Source organism: Ovis canadensis, chromosome 16 (assembly GCF_042477335.2).
Source record: "Ovis canadensis isolate MfBH-ARS-UI-01 breed Bighorn chromosome 16, ARS-UI_OviCan_v2, whole genome shotgun sequence".
Lineage (NCBI taxonomy): Eukaryota > Metazoa > Chordata > Mammalia > Artiodactyla > Bovidae > Ovis > Ovis canadensis.
In genome coordinates, this window is record NC_091260.1 from 15,257,874 (window position 1) to 15,273,268 (window position 15,395).

The window sequence follows — 15,395 nt, forward strand, 5'->3', positions numbered from 1 at the left end:
AACCAGGTATTTGCAAGCCTCTCTCATCTAATAATTCACCGGGACGTTAGTCTCCTCATCTGTAAAATGGGATAGTAGTATGCACACAGAAAACGCGTCAAAAGGGGAAAGGCTTAATAGCATTCACTAGTATGCATATAGCCCACTTTTCATCAGTTTACCCATGATAGATAGTTAGGTCGTTTCCACTTGTGGCTGTTCTAAGTAGTAGATGTGGGGATGCAAATTATTCAGCCTTAATGAAGAAGAAAATCTTGTCACATGCTACATGCTGCAACAGGAATGAACCTTGAGGACCTTATGCTAAATAAAATAATCCAGTCACAGAAGGATAGATGCTGCCTGATCCCCTGATATGTAAAGTCGTGATGTAAAGTAGTCAGGAACTTCTTAGTACAACAGAAAGTAGGATGGTGGTTTCCAGCAGCTGAGAAGGGAAAATCTGGAGTTACTGTTCCAGGGTTCTAGAGTTTCTGTTACGCAAGCTGAAACAGTTCCAGAGAGCCGCTGTCCAGCCAAGCACACACACAGCTGAGCCTGCTGCGCTGGGCTGTGCTCAGTCACTTAGCCCTGTCCCACTCTTCGCCACCCCGTGGACTGTAGCCCTCCAGGCTTCTCTGTGCACGGAAATTTCCAGGCAAGAATCCTGGAGTGGGTTGCCATTTCATACTCCAGGGGATCTTCCCAACCCAAGGATCAAACCCGCGTCTTTGTGTCTCCTGCATTGGCAGGCATATTCTTTATCACTGTGCCTCCTGAAAAGCCCAAACATGAATGTATTGTACTTCTAAAAATTTGTTAGGCTAGATTTCATCTTAAGTTTTTCATCACAATAAAGAAAAGGTAAAAGGTCTAAGCAAAAAAAACTATATATTTTTTATGAATATTTACATTGGTAGTAAGTGTATAAAAACATGGAAGGATGCCATCTACCAATCTTCTGAAAGCAATTGTTTCTAGGAAGGGAGGGAGAGGAATGAGATTGGGGAGGGGAGGACTTCAATATATTTGTAAAGTCTTAATTCTTAAAACAAGAGGATCTGAAGCCAAGAGGGCAAAATATGAATTTATCAATTTGGGGTAAGGGGTGCATTGGGATTCCCTGGTGGCTCAGAGGTTAAAAGCCCTTGCCTTCAAGGCGGGAGACCCGGGTTCAATCCCTGGGTCGGGAAGATTCCCTGGAAAAGGAAATGGCAACCCACTCCAGTATTCTTGCCTGGAAAATCCCATGGACGGAGGAGCCTGGTAGGTTACAGTCCATGGGGTTGCAAAGAGTCGGACACAACTGAGCGACTTCACTCACTCATGGTGTTTGAAATAGTTAACAATAATAATTAAGAAAAAGAAAGTGCTTATATTATGCTTAAAATATTTAATAATAATAATTAAAAATAAGACTGGGCTCAGCAAAGTGCTTGCCACAGAGAAGAGCTCAAAGAGTGGCAGCGAAATAACAAAGGGGAACGCAAAGCCTGTGAGGAGATCCAGAAGTCCAAAAGCGCTTCTAGAAGAACTCAGGCTTTCTTGAAGCTGGGGGAGGGAGGTGGGGCCGCAGCACAAGAGCTCTCTAACACTGAAGGCCAGCTCCAGCCCTGGGGACCTGCCCCGCAGGTTTAGCATGGAGAGAAATGAAGTCCCAGCTCCACCCCTGAGCCCTCCATTATCAGGGACTGTACAGCAAGGCAGCTGGAACTCTGTCCTCTGTTGTCTGTAACCATGCAAAGTGGTACAGCTACTTTGGAAACCAGTTTGGTCATTTGTAATAAAGTTAAATATTCACTTACCCTGTGAACTAGCATTACCATTCTGAGGTATTTGCCCTATAGAAGTGAAATGTACACGAACGTTTACAGCAGCTCTATTCATAATTGTCAAGAAATGAAAATAACCCAAATATCTTCCAACTGGCAAATGGGTGCAAGAATGGTGGCACGTTGATACCATGGAAAGCCACTCAGCAATAAAGAACAATGAACTCTTGATCCATGCAGCCATTTGGATGCATCTCAAAGGTATCACTTGGAGTGAAAGAAGTCAGTCTCAGCAGACGACATACCGTGAGACGCCTTACATATAACATTCTGCAGAAGACAAAACCACGGTGGCAGAGAATGCAACAGTGATTGCCAGGGCCTAGGGACTCGGGAGAGGACGACTGCCAAGGTTGTTTTGGTAGAAGATGTTTTTTTGTGTTGGAATCTGTTCTGTATCCTGATTGTGGTGGTCGGTTGGTTATACAAACAAACCTCGACATTAAAACTCATAGGATCCTGCACACCAATTTTGCTATATCTTACTATCTCTTAATTTAAAAAACAAAACTGTTTAAATGCTGGAAGTAGCAGTATACTTTGCAGGTGGTCAGCCGTCAAAGATTGCTTTTTTTGTTCAGTTGCTCAGTCATGTCTGACTCTCTTTTGCGACCCCTTGGACTGTAGCCCGCCAGGCGCCTCTGTCCTTGGGATTTTCCAGGTAAGAGTCCTGGAGCGGGTTGCCATTTCCTCCTCCAGGGGTCTTCCTGACCCAGGGATGGAACCCGCGTCTCCTGCGCGGCAGGCAGGTTTTCTGCCACTGGGAACCCTAACATTGGGAATCCACCTGGGAAGGCCTAACATTGGCACAAAATGTCGAATTTGTCATCTTTGCAAAATGTGAAGCAGTTGTTTTGTATATATCTTCCAAAATACACCATATTTGTCTTCAACTCCAAGTTCATTTTATGCGAAATGCAAGTCCAATGTACGCATATGTATTGGGAAATGGAGAGTTTCCCTTCAGTGCGTAAACTTTGTGTCCCTCTTGAAGGGGGTAATGAGAAAAGCGGGAACTGGGGGCTGAGCATGGAGACAAGGCCAGCAGAGGCAGAAGTGGATTATGTTCTCTTTCTATTTACTTATTATTTGTTGCCTTGAAGCCCTAGAAGAGGTGGACAAACAGGCCAGAGAGGCTGGTTCAGACAGTGGGGGGCAGGGGCACTGCCCACACGAGCCGAGCAAGGTGTTACCGCTGCTGAACGGAGACGGTCACCTTGGAGACCTGCAGGGGCTTTGAGAAATGTCTGCCCAGCAGGCGGACAAATGCATTAATCACCCCAGGCTTATTTCCTTTCTGCACCTGAGAGTTTTCCATGCTTTGGGCATCCCAGGGGGATGGAGAGCAGTCAGAAATAGAACACAATCAAAACTTGGAATATGGACTAGATGGGGCATAGAAGAAATGACCCTCCCCACGTGTGTCACTTGCAACTAAAGAAAACAAATTTGCAAATTAATTTTTAGATGTATAAAATATATGAATGGATGGATGGATAGAAGGGTAGCTAATTGCTGGACAGATACAGGATAAAAACAAACTTAGGTCCTCAAGAAGATGGAGCATAAGTCTCCAGTCTGTATGTGTTGGCTATGCATAATGACTTCCTTCTAATAAGAGTATGTAGAAATGTGGGGGAAAGAGCAACTTCCCTCTTTGGAGTAAAAATCCTAATAATCGCTGCCTCAGCCAGTGATCTGGACCAACTTCAACAGTGGCAAAGCAGGGGGATAGGACAGTTTATCCCTTTGATGTGATGTGATGTGAATGGCACATTACCTCTGCAGTCTTCCTACCAAAACCTTAAAACCTCAGGCTAGTCACGAGAAAATCTTCATATTCACAATGGGCAAGATATGGAAACGATCTAAGTATTCCTCTACAAATGGATGGATAAAGAGACAGAGAATATATAGTGGAATACTACTTTAAACACGAGAAAGAAGGAAATCCTGCTATTTTGCAACAATAGGGATGAATCTTGAGGGCATGACGCTAAAAAATAAGTCAAGCAGAGAAAGATACAGGTGGTATGATATCCTTTATATGTGGAATCTAAGAAGGCTGAACTCATAAAAATAGAAAGTAGAATGGTGAAAGACAGGGAAATGGGAGATGTTGGTCAAAGGTCACCAGCTCTCAGTTATAAGATGAATACATTCTGGAGATCTAATATAAAGCATGGCAATAATGGTCAGTAATACTGTATTTCCATACTTGAAAACTGCTAACAGAGTAGATTTTAAATATTCTCACCACAAAAAAGAAATGATAAGTAAGGAGACAGAGGTGCTAACTAACCCTCCGTAACCCTCCGTGGTGATCATTTCACAACATTTGAATGTATCAAATCGTCACAGTGTACATCTTAAACTTACACAGCTTATTAAACTTTGGTGGCTCAGAGGTTTAAGTGTCTGCTTGTAATGTAGGAGATATGGGTTCGATCCCTGGGTCGGGAAGATCCCCTGGAGAAGGAAATGGCAACTCACTCCAGTATTCTTGCCTGGGAAATCCCATGGACGGAGGAGCCTGGTGGCCTACAGTCCACAGGGTCGCAAAGAGTCAAACATGACTGAGCAACTTCACTTTCATAGCTTATTGACAATGTTGTGATAGTTTCAGGTGGACAGTAAAAGGACTCAGACATATACATGTATCCATTCTCCCCTAAACACTCCTCCCATCCAGGCTGCACACGACACTGGGCAGGACTGCCTGTGCTATGCTGCAGGTTTGTTGGTTACCCATTTTAATACAGCAGTGTGTAAATGTCCTTCCCAAACTCCCTAACTATCCCTTCCCCCATCCGTCCCCCCAGGAACCATGTTTGTTCTCTAAGTCTGTGAGTCTGTGTTTCTGTTAAACTTACACACTTTAGTATCTCAATAAAACTGGAAAAAATAAACTATAAATAATTTTTTAGAAAGAAAATCATCAGGCAATTCCCAACTGAGGGACAGTCTGCCAAGTACCTGATCATTATTCCTCAAACTGTCAAGGTGATCAAATACAAGGAAAGCCTGAGAGACTGGCACAGCCAAGAGGGACTGAAGGGATTGTCGTTGTTCAGTCACTCAGTCACGTCCAACTCTGCGACCCCATGGACTGCAGCACACCAGGCTCCCCTGTCCTTCACCATCTCCTGGATTTTGCTCAGATTCATGTCCACTGAGTCCATGATGCCATCCAACCATCTCCACCTCTGTCGTCCCCTTCGCCTTCTGTCTTCAATCTTTCCCAGCATCAGGGTCTTTTCCAATGAGTCAGTTCTTCCCATCAGGTGGCCAAAGTATTGGAGCTTCAGCCTCAGCATCAGTGCTTCTAATGAATATTCAGGGTTGATTTCCTTCAGAATGGACTGGTTGGATCTCCTTGCAGTCCAAGGGACTCTCAGACATCTTTTCGAACACTGCAGTTCAAAAGCATCAATTCTTCTGTGCTTAGCTTTCTTCATAGTCCAACTCTCACATTCATACATGACCACTGGAAAAACCATAGCCTTGACTAGACGGACCTTGCACAAACTTAAGGAGAGAGGACAACAAAATGTAATGTGGGTCTTCCTTTGTGATCCAGTGGGTAAGAATCCACCTGGCAATGCAGGGGACACATATTTGATCCCTGATCTGGGAAGATTTCACATGCTGCGGAGCAACTCAGCCCGTGAGCCCCAACTGCTGAAGCCCCCGCGCCCTAGAGCTGTGCCGCACAACATGAGCAGCCGCTGCAGTGAGAGGCAGAGGCGCTGCAGCTGGAGAGCAGCCCCCACTCCCCACAGCTGCAGAAAAGCCGTATGCAGCAGCTCACCAAACAAGACCAGATGCGAGTACCTGCAAACCCAACCCAGCACAGCCAAAAATAAACAAGCAAGCACATGATTTCAAAAACGTAGTGTGATATCCTGAATGAAGTCATAGAGCAGAAAAAAAAGGATGCCAGCCCAAAACTAAGGAAACCTGAAACAGTGCGCGGCTTCAGCTAGTAATGCTGTATCAGTATTAGCTCATTTGCTGTGGCAGCTGCGCTCTGCTAATACACAATGCTCATACACAGAGCAGGCAGTGCAAGGGGCCCCTGAATTGTCATCACAAGCTTTCTCCAAATCTAGGACGCTCTAAAATTTGAAGTTTGTTTAAATAAACAACTTAGAAAAATGTTCATGGTAGAAGCTAGGTGGTGAATAATATTGGTGTGCAGGGTGAAATTCTTCCAACTTTGTTGTGTGTTTGAAACTACTCCTAATTTTACAAGGTAATGTGTGAGCATTTCATTTAAACTGCAGGATAAGAAGATCTTGAACTGCTTCAAGCAGCTAGTAAGCAAAGCGTCGTAAGTTAAAATGGACTGTTTTAGCACTAATAAGATGTGCAAATTACCTCTGAGGTCTCATCCTCATTTGGTGTGCTGTGTTCATTGCTTTATATGACTCGATGTAAAGTGATTTATAAAGATATTGATAATGTCCCCATCAACTTTGGTTCCTCCAACCCTGGACCTCCTAGCCTTGAGATTTTAAGATTCTTAACTGCAGCTTCTCCTACATGCCCCACAGTTGGAGAGATGCTCTATATTAACATATTTCCGCAGATGACCTAGTATCCTACTTCACAGACAAAAACAGGTATCAGGTATAGCTCCCCACTTCCTGTCCTCCTACCTACAAACTTATTTATAACCTTCCCACCCTCGCCCCTTCCTTCCAGTCTTGAGAGCTGGTTAGGGTTGACTCCTCCCTCTGCCCTCCACCCTCCCCTTCCTAATTCTTCCACAACAGTCACATTTTCCATCCATGATTTTATTGTTTTCCTAAATCTTCATATCCTCTCCATCGACTCTTCTTCACAGACCTCCCTCCAAGTCTGTGAATTTCATCTTTAAACAATGAACTGAGTTCTCCAGAGGCAAAATGAATCAAACACAAAAAAATCTTTCCCCTGCGTCCGTTCCTCTATTTTTCTCATAGTCGGGGCTCTCAGGAGGACGCTGTCCACACTTGCCATCTGCACACACGTTCATCCCCAGTGCCCAACTCTCACGAAGCCTTCCGCCCAGCTCACTGGTGGTTTCCCCAAGGTCCACCCAAGCAGCCTGCAGGTGACCCTTGGGACTTAGTGCCCAGACGGTGTTCTCCAGCACCTCCTTTGTGGCTAATCCTTCTCAGCATCTCTAGCTGGTTCCTCTTTCTCTGATCACCCTGATAAATATCAGAGCTCCGTCTTGACCTTCTTATCATGCCTTAACACACTCTTCCTGCATGATCCAACTCCTCTGAAGGTCTCCATCTCTCTGATGACACCCATCTGCACTTCCCCACATGATACGGGGGCTGACGTGCAGCTTCTTCTGAGGACCTACCATATGCCAGCACTGCTTAAGCACTTTCCATACCTTGTCTCATCGGATCTTTTCAACAAGCGTAGGAGGGTGGTGCTGTACTCATCATTCCACTTTATGGAACACAGAGAGATCCAACAGCTTGCCCAAGCTCACACAGCCTTGAACCCCACCTATGCCGCAACCACCGCACTACTCTTCTTCAGAACACCTCCTCCTAGAGCCTTCATTTGCCCCAAAGTCAACATGTCCAAATGGAAATCATACTCTTTCCCCACCTTGCACTTTTAGAGGAAGCTCCAGACTTGCTTTTACAATTGGGCAGAGAGGAACTCTTTAAAAAAAAAAAAAAAAAGAAAAGCAAATGAGAATAGTGATTACAAACTGAGGTTCAGAGCCTTGGAAACTCAGCCTGGGTTTTCCACGGCACGTTCCTGGTGCTGCAGCAGGGTGACTCAGACACACGCGTCTCGTCAGCTCTTCATGGCTTCTCATCCTCTGTGCGTGCAAGTCGCTCAGTCGTGTCCAACTCTGTGACCCCATGGACTGTACAGTCCGTGGAACTCTCCAGGCCAGGATGTTGGAGTGGGCAGCCTTTCCCTTTCCAGGGGATCTTCCCGACCCAGGGATTGAACCCAGGTCTCCAGCATTGCAGGCGGATTCTTTACCAGCTGAGTCACCAGGGACTGATGTCTAAATCCCTCAGTTTAGCATTTCCCAACTCTGCTTGACATTGCCAAGCTTACTTCTCACTCTGTTCTCCTTTTGTTCCTTTTTTCAAGAAATAATTCTTGAATACTGAGAATGGACCCAATTCCAATGCGTGTGTGTGTGTGGTGTGAGGGGGTTTTCCCATAACACCAAGCAACACTAGGGTGCCATCAGGATGTATGATGTGTGTGCCTGTTTAGTCACTCAGTCATGTCCAACTCTCTGCGACCCCACCAGGCTCCTCTGTCCGTGGGATTCTCCAGGCAAAACTCCTGGAGTGGGCTGCCATGTCCTTCTCCAGGGGATCTTCCCAGCCCAGGGACCCAACCCGTGACTCCTACATCGGCAGGCAGGTTCTTTACTACAAGCTCCACCGGGGAATCCCAGTTCAAACTCTGACAGTCTGCCTGAAGACAGCCTCAGAGCCCATAGGTGAAGGGCTCAGTTGCAAGAGACTTCCCACCCCACGCCCCCAACTTCAGTGGCCAACCTCAAGTTCAGGTTCTCACCTGTGCTTCTGACTGTCTGGCTGTAGATCAGCAGCCCCCTCCTTAGGTTCCAGCAGCTTGCTGGAGTGGCTCATAGGACTTACAGAAACATTTCACTTCCTGGATCATCAGTTTATCATGAAAAAGATATACTAGGAACAGCTAGATGGAAGGAAGAACTAAGCAAGATAGGTAACTGAGAAGTACTGTGAAGTCAGTTAACCAAAGTGATGTCACTAAGGTGCTACTTTAGAAGGAATAGTCAGGTTCCCTTACAAGAAGGTGGTATTTGTGTGAAACCCAAATGGTGAGAAAGGAACAGCCAAGCAAAGAGGAGGAAAAAGTCCTGATGTGAGCAAGCTTGGGTATTTGAGGAACAGAAAAGGGTAGAAAGAGCAGCGCGAACAGGAAGGAGGCCAGGAGGTGAGGCTGGGGACATCCACAGGGATAAGATCCTGCAGCTTCTCGCAGGCCATGAAGTGGTGTCTGGAAATGAGTTAGAGGCATGTGTAACTGAGGGGTGAAGGGGTGAGTAAACACACAAATAGGACACATATGCATTGTCTCAGATGTAGTTTGTCTGGCTCAAGGCAGAGAGCCTCCTCTGACCACCTGGTTCGTATCAGGTAAGACAAGCTTTGTCCTGAGCCCTGGGCACATTGCTGTTGGACAAGCTGAGGTGGCCACCTTGGCGCCACGTCCCACCTTCGAATCAAGGCAGGAGGACAGTGAACAGCCTTGCCCAGAAACAGCCCAGGGCAGCCCAGGGCTAGATGTTACACCTGGTCCCCGACTGGTTTGATCACCGTGCCTCAGGGCTCCTGAGTGAAGAGCGAAGTAATAGATGAGTGAGGAGGGAAGGGCCAGAGACCGTGCAAGAGCCAGGAAACAGGAAATTTAGCAACAGTCACAGCCCCTTGGGGATCCTTTGGACCTACTGAGTAGCACAGGGAACTCCACTCGGCGTTTTGTAATGACCTATATGGAAACAGAATATATATGAAAGAAAAGCTAGTTGCTCCGCCGTGTCTGACTCTTTGCAATGTCATGGACATTGGTTCCCACCAGGTTCCTCTGACCATGGCATTCTCCAGGCGAGAACACTGGAGAGGGCTGCCACTTCCTACTCCAGGAGACCTTCCCGACCCAGGGATATCGAACCCAGGGCTCCTGCATATGGGCTCCCTGGAGGCTCAGACAGTAAAGAACCCTCCTGCCAATGCAGGAGACTCAAGAGACTGGGGTTTGATCCCTGAATCGGGAAGATCCCCTGGAGTAGGAAATGGCAACCCTCTCCAATATTCTTGCCCGGAATATCTCATAGTCAGAGGAGGCTTAAGGGCAACAGTCCATGAGGCAGCAAAAGAAGGGGACATGACTGAGACAACTAAGTAACAACGTTTGTGTGTGTGTGTGTGCGTGTGTGTGTGTGCGTGTGTGTGTGTGTGGGTGCGTGTGTGTGTGTGTGTGTGTGTGTGTGTGTAGCTTAATCACTTTGCTGTATACCTGCTGCTGCTGCTGCTGCTAAGTCGCTTCAGTCGTGTCTGACTCTGCAACCCCACAGACGGAAGCCCACCAGGCTCCCCCATCCCTGGGATTCTCCAGGCAAGAACACTGGAGTGGGTTGCCATTTCCTTCTCCATTGCTGTATACCTGAAACACTGTAAATCAGCTATACCTCAATAAAAAAAATTTTTTCAAGATTTTGGATCCTTTCTCAAGCATTCATCGCTACATGAATGACCTTGGGCAAGCCTCTTCAGTTTCTGCCTCAGAAACTGCCTCAGTTTCCCCAGCGTGACCTGGGGACACAAGTATCATGTCATTGGGTTTGGAGAAAGAGTAAATAAGACAGCTTAATAAAATAATAAGGTTTCAACAGACATTATTTTCTCTCTTCCTTTCTCTAGACAAACAAAGACGTCACTGCCTAAAAGTTAAGCTGTGGCTTCAGAAAGCGCCTTTGTTCTCTGCTCCTGTTCTGCCAAAGTGAGAAAATGATCAGAATCACGTGGTGAGTCTCGGTTCCCCATTTTGTTTATCCAAGCTGATATTTCCCGTTTGCCACAATAGCACAAAAAAGAAAGAAAGAAAGAAAAATCGAAACTGCTTCACTTCCTCTTCCCTTGAGACCCAACATGACAATCCCAATTGCCCTCCAGAGACCTACTGCACATCAAACAAGCAGCAGAGTCTTCAGAAGGCAAGAAGGTGTCTTTTCAAGGCTTGGAAACAGGACGAGAGCTGGGACCGCAGGAAGCAGGCGTCAGACCCAGCCTCCAAGGGCCTCCGAGAGCCCACCTCATACAACACCTCCCCTGTCCCCACCTCGCATGGGAGCAGATTGTTCAACTTCTTAATTAGTTATTGTGGGAGGAATCATTCACATGGCTGAATTATTTTTCCTTCTCATTTAGTCCTTTTTGTCTTGCTCTTTAAAACAAAGTCCAAACAGACTTTGGGCCCCATGATCATCTAGGAAGGGATGGTTCGATGGTTTGGAAGCTGGTTTTCTGAAAGCCCTGGTCCCAGGAAAGTTCAACGTTGCCATAGTTTGCTAGGCCAACTGCAGATGCACACACACACACACACACACACACACACACACACACACCCCTGGCACCAGTTCTGCTCCACTCCCCTACCCCCAACCCCAGGAAGCAGATTTCTCAACCAGCAGGGCCTAGTATGAGTCACGGGCAATTCCGTTTTCTTTGGGGGCATAAGACCTCCCTCTTGCTCTTGGGGCCACAAGCAGTTGCTGAGAAGGAGGTGTGGTCCTTATCTCGAGGGAAATTCCCACATCTGTACCGCGGCAGGGGAAAGGCACAGTCTCTCTGCTCAACCGTCTGAGAGTCACGGAGGCCCTTGTTCCTGGTAAAGGCCTGTGTTCCTGGTCGAGGGCTGCGGTCTGGGGGACGTGCAGATGGTGGGGGAACAGTGCGGGGAAGGAAGGCTTATGTGAACCATAGGCTCCTCAGGGGGTCTGCCCACGGTCACATGATGATGAGGGAGCAGTGTGTATGACTCGTGGGGTGCATGGGGGGTTAGTCTCTATGTTGTGCCCAACTACTGTGACCCCATGAACTGTAGCCGCCAGGCTCTTCCATCCATGGGGTTTCCCAGGCAGAGTACTGGAGTGGGATGCCATTTCCTTCTCCAGAGGATCTTCCCAACCCAGGGATCGAACCTGCATCCCCTGTGCTGCAAGCAGACGCTTTACACTGAGCCCCCAGCGAAGCCCTGCGCATACTCACACTACGTGCAAAGGAAAAACAGGAGAGGAAGCAGAGGTCCTTACTGTCTGGCACCACGGCTGGCTTCTGGGGCTTTCGAACTTTCCTTTAGCTGCTGCTGCTTATGGGGAGGGAATAAAGAAGAAGTCCCACCCGCTCCTCCCTGCACCTCGGTTGATCCATGAGGAGGGATGGCCAGGTCCATTGCTCACACGGTGTTCCTTCTTTCCTCAAATCATCTCAGACCAAGCAGAGAGAAGGGCAGCGGCCCTCCCCCAGGGAGCATCACGGCGGCAGGAGGGGAAGAGCCCTGCTAGGGGGCCCAGACTCTCCCTGCATCCGTGAGGGTGGTTCCACGGCTCCTTGGGGGTGGGGAAGACGAGTCTTCAGGAAGACTCAGCTCAGGCATCGTCTGTTTCCTGCCCTTTCTCAGGTGGAAACGATGCATCCCGCTTCTTGTCACCCACCCGCAGGCTGCCCCATCCTTGATAGGGACCGGGAGGAGAGAGACAAACCAAGCGAAGCCAGTAAGCCTTAAATCTCACTGGCAATGATGAAATATTATGCAAAAATTTTTTTTTAAAAAAGAAGCAAAATGATTTGGGGTGTGGGTCTTTTGTTGCTAACGTTCTGTGTTGTGGTTTTTAAGGATGAATGTATGAGCGTATCATCTGCATAACTGAAAATTAACAAAAATTATCATCAAAGCTACAAAAGAGAAAGCAGCCATAGGTCTGATTGGCAACTCTGCCCAAGGGTCAGCCCTGCCTGAGGCCCTTTCATCCCAGTCCTCTGAAGGCTGCTGTGGGACATTCTGGTGACCACAGGGGCCTGCGCCTGTCTCAGGACACAGAGGGCTTCTGTTGACCCTTGACGCCCCGTGGGCAGGTGCGAGGGTACAAATCCCAGACAACAAGTTGATACAAAATGGCACTGCCCAGCCAAACCACAGGAAGAGGAGAAATTCAGTAAACAGAAGACACCTCACTGAACTCAGATGACGCAAATGCCCACGTCTGAGTCTTAGGTGAAAGGGGAACGTGTCAAGCGTGTTCTTAGCGACGATTCATCGGAGAGGAAACGTTTTACAGCATGCAATCCTGGGAAGGGCCGTTCTGAGTCCAGAGTCCTGGGCCCTGGTTTCCCCAAGTTCAGCACCAAGAGGCCGCCGTCCACTCTGCTCTGCCAGCCCGGATGCAGTCTCAGGAAGGGGGGCGAAGGAGGGTTTCCGCTCAGCTAACCCGAAACCCAAGCTCCTCGGCCCCTGAATTTAGTGCGGTTTTGCTGTGCTTCCCCCAGCAGAGGGCAGGGCAACATCGCTCTCCTCTCTCCCCTCCCCACCTCCAGATCCAAACTAGAGAAGGTGAGCAGTAGCGAAAATGTGGCTTTTCTCCAGGGGTGGAAAGGCCGAAAGCCTGATTTCCTTCTGAGACCCCGACTGGCCCAGGAATCACGGAGATCTTGATGTTACTTCTCCGGGCATCAGCGCTCTGGGTGCACGGCGTGTGCACAGGGCTAAAGTCTCTGTCACCCTGGGCTCACCTCTGCCCCTTTTATGGTGAGGCTGGAAAAAACAGTGTGAGGCTTCTCTGAGCCCTTTAGGTCCTGTCTGGTGGATGCTTCCTGCTGAGGTTATGACATCACTGCATGACCTTTCCTCCTTCGGAGAGCGGGGTCCAAGTGTTGTTCCTGGGATGGTCCCTCGAGCTGAAAAGAACAAGTATCAGTGATGGTGTTCACTCCCTAGGAAATGTGCTGTTTCTCAGGAAAACTGCAGAAGCCCCAGATGCATTTGCTGCAGACAAAGCTAGATCAGCAGAACAGGGGTTTGGACTCAGAGGCCAGTTCAGCTCTGCCGTGGATAGAGAGAGGATGCAGAATGTGGTGTTCCTGGGCTTTAGGGAGCTCAGAAACTCCTTCTCTCTCGGCCCTCACTGCGCCACTCTTAATGGTGCAGGAAACTCTGCCCTCTCCCTGTAATGACATGGTTTTCCGCAGCCAGTTTCTCTGTCATTTTCCGCTTTTCCCTGATGGTGTGAGAGAGCTAGGTGTGACTCCCTGGGGCCTTTCTGCAGCCTCTCCTCCGCCTCCAGCACCCGCTCTCTTTCTCCCCTGCCTTCTGCTTGCTCTCTCCCTTCCCCTTCCATTCTCCTCTGCCCTCTGTCCTCTCTGTGCCCGCCCCAGGCAGGAAGAAGAGCATGCCAATTTTGTGTTTTGCACAAACACAGCCAGTTTATGCTGCTGCCCTTCCCAGCTGGGGACGTGTTTATTTACATTTAGGAAAGTGAGGAGAGAGGCTCAGCTGGGAGTTTCTAAAACCAGAGAAAATTACAATGATACTTAAAAGTGATGCCCTTGGGGACTTCCCTGGTGGTCCAGCGGTTAAGAGTCTGAGCTTCCAGTGCAAGGGAGCAGGTTTGGTCCCTGGTCAAGGAACCAAGACCCCACAAACTTCACGGCATGGCTTAAAAAAGTATTTTTTAAAAAGCGATACCGTTGTCAAGGTGCTGAGCTGCTGTTTGATTCAGCCGGCCACTAAACTGAGTAGAGGGGCTTCTGGAGGGGCGTGTTGGAAAGGAAGAGGGCTAAGCTATCCCTTGATGTCAGGGTTAACTTTCGCGATGTCCCCAAGCCAAGTGACAGACGCAGAGGGAAAGAAGGAGGCAGAGTAAGACAGAGACAGCCAGGGAGGCCAAAACACCAAAGGGCAAAGGGCAAGAAAGAAGCACGACCGTTCTTGAATATGTTCAAAAATCACTAATAATATTTGAAGACAGGGGAAATGTTTTAGTTTTTTCATAATTTATTTTGAAATCTTTTCAAACTTACATTAAAGTTGCAATAATATTAAAAGAAAAACAAAACAAAAAATCTCTGTATTCTCATATTCCCATCATACAAATGTCCCAACTGTTACTTTAGCACACAGGCTCTTTCATCTTCCCTCCTTCCCTCCCTCCCTCCATTCCTTCCTTCCTTCCTGGACAAGGAAGAGAGTGTAAAGGGGATATTTCCTTATTTACTAAATGAAAGAGCCCCCACAGCAGGTGACTGGCCACCAGGGAAGACTCCGTAAGAACCAGGACTGAACCGACTGTAAAGCACAGGGAACTTCATTCCGTGCTCTGTGGTGACCTAAATGGAAAGGAAATTCAAAACAGAAGGGAGAGATGTCTAGCTGATTCTGCCGTACAGCAGAAGCTAACACAACATTGTAAAGCAAATATACTCCAATAAAATTTTTAAAAATTAAAAAAGGACTAGGATGCAATCCCTATCAAGCTACCAGCAATATTTTTCACAGAACTAGAACAAGTAATTTCAAGATTTGTATGGAAATACAAAAAACCTCGAATAGCCAAAGCAATCTTGAGAAAGAAGAATGGAACTGGAGGAATCAACTTGCCTGACTTCAGGCTCTACTACAAAGCCACAGTCATCAAGACAGTATGGTACTGGCACAAAGACAGAAATACAGATCAATGGAACAAAATAAAAACCCAGAGATAAATCCACACACATATGGACACCTTATCTTTGACAAAGGAGGCAAGAATATACAATGGAGTAAAGACAATCTCTTTAACAAGTGGTGCTGGGAAAACTGGTCAACCACTTGTAAAAGAATGAAACTAGATCACTTTCTAACACCGCACACAAAAATAAACTCAAAATGGATTAAAGATCTAAATGTAAGACCAGAAACTATAAAACTCCTAGAGGAGAACATAGGCAAAACACTCTCTGACATAAATCACAGCAGGATCCTCTATGATCCACCTCCCAGAATTCTGGAAATAAAAGCAAAAAT

At 47.4% G+C, this 15,395-nt stretch overlaps 1 long non-coding RNA gene across 1 annotated transcript in view; it reads left to right on the forward strand.

The window, feature by feature from the left end:
• Window positions 1-15,395, forward strand: part of LOC138421679 (uncharacterized) — a 51,906-nt gene that overhangs the window by 23,677 nt on the left and 12,834 nt on the right. The window contains exon 3 of the long non-coding RNA XR_011249592.1: window positions 10,259-10,362. This is a non-coding gene — a long non-coding RNA (uncharacterized lncRNA). The remainder of the gene's footprint in view (window positions 1-10,258; window positions 10,363-15,395) is intronic.